Source organism: Vombatus ursinus, unplaced genomic scaffold (genome assembly GCF_900497805.2).
Source record: "Vombatus ursinus unplaced genomic scaffold, bare-nosed wombat genome assembly UNPS02003894.1, whole genome shotgun sequence".
Classification (NCBI taxonomy): domain Eukaryota; kingdom Metazoa; phylum Chordata; class Mammalia; order Diprotodontia; family Vombatidae; genus Vombatus; species Vombatus ursinus.
In genome coordinates, this window is record NW_020943672.1 from 73,852 (window position 1) to 75,627 (window position 1,776).

A 1,776-nucleotide genomic window follows, 5' to 3' on the forward strand; every position below is an offset into this window, starting at 1 on the left:
ATGCAAATCAAAACAACTCTGAGGTACCACACATCACACCTATCAGATTGGTCAAGATGACAAAACAAGAAAATGATAAATGTTGGAGAAAATGTGGTAAAATTGGAACACTAATGCATTGTTGGTGGAGTTGTGAAATGATCCAACCATTTTGGAGAGCAATTTGGAACTATGTCCAAAGGGCTATAAAAATGTGCGTACCTTTGACCCAGCAATACCACTTCTAGGGCTATATCCCAAAGAGATCATACAAATGGGAAAAGGACCCACATGTACAAAAATATTTATAGCAGCTCTTTTTGTGGCGGCAAAGAATTGGACATTGAGAGGATGCCCATCAATTGGGGAATGGCTTAATATGTTGTGGTATATGAATGCAATGGAATACTACTGTGCTATAAGAAATGATGAACAGGCTGACTTCAGAAAAACCTGGAAAGACTTGTATGGTCTGATGCTGAGTGAAATGAGCAGAACCAAGAGAATGATGTACACAATAACAGCAACGTTGTGCGATGACTAATATTGATAAACTTAACCCTTCCAAGCAATACAAGGATCTAAAGCATCTCTAGAGGCCTTGTGATGGAAAATGCTATCCACATCCAAAGAAAGAACTATGGAGTTTGAATGCAGATCGAAGCATACTATTTGATTTTTTTTTCTTCTGTTGAGTTTTGTTTCCTCTTTCTGGTGGTTCCTCCTATTTGTTTTAATTCTTACTTACATCACTAATGTGAAAATATGTTTAATAGGAATGTATATGTATAGCCTATATCAGATTGTGTGCCATCTTGTGGAGGGTGGTGGGGAAGAAGGGGGAGAAAAATTTTAAACTCAAAAGCATATGGAAGGGGACTCTGATGGCTGCAACATGGTGGACAAGGAGAAGAAGAAGGAGGAGAGCATCTTGGACCTCTCCAAGTACATAGACAAGACCATCTGTGTGAAGTTCCAGGGAGGCCAAGAAGCCAGGGGAATCTTAAAAGGATTGCTCAATCTGGTACTTGATGGTACCATTAAATATATGAGAGATCCTGATGACCAATACGAGCTCACTGAAGACACGCGTCAGCTGAGGCTGGTGGTCTGCAGAGGTACGTCGGTAGTGCTGATTTGCCCTCATGATGGCATGGAGGCCATTCCAAACCCTTTCATCCAGCAGCAGGACGGATAGCCCCAGGCTCTGTCCAGATAAGTCTGGTAGCTTCTCAGCAGCTCTGTTGCACAGGGCTGTGAGGTTTCAGTTTGGCAGGGAAATACCTTCCTTTTCTGAAAGGACTCAGTGACCTTCCCTCATTACAACTTGCCAGCTGAAAGAGGAGAGACTTTTTTTTTGGTGTATTTTTTTTTCTAATAAAATTACAAAACAAAACAAAAAAGCATATGGAAGTGATTGTTGATAAGTCAAAATAAATTAAAAATAAAAAATAGCCTTAAAAATAAAAGTTCCTATTTTTATTTATCAATAGTTTTTGTTTTAAATTTTGCTTATTTTTGATTTTCAGAATTTATATTTTATATTTACAGTAATTGGGTTTTTTCATTTGTTTTCCTATTTTTTAAGTTGCGTGCACAATTCACTGATCTTTTCATTATTTGGTTGATAAAAGTAATTCATTTTTATTTATTTTTTGTAAACAACATATTTTTGCACTCTGGCTTCTAATCTATTCTGTCATGCTCCTTAATAATGTGTTTCCCTCTATCATATCTCCTTATACTCTTTTCTCTTTTATCTTCTGCCTCTCTCTTTTCAAAATAGGTCAAGTGGGG

General features: G+C 37.5%; 1 pseudogene; it reads left to right on the plus strand.

The window, feature by feature from the left end:
- Positions 1 to 874: 874 nt before the first annotated feature.
- On the plus strand, positions 875 to 1,177 carry LOC114053051 (annotated as a pseudogene).
- The last annotated feature ends 599 nt before the right edge of the window (positions 1,178 to 1,776 follow it).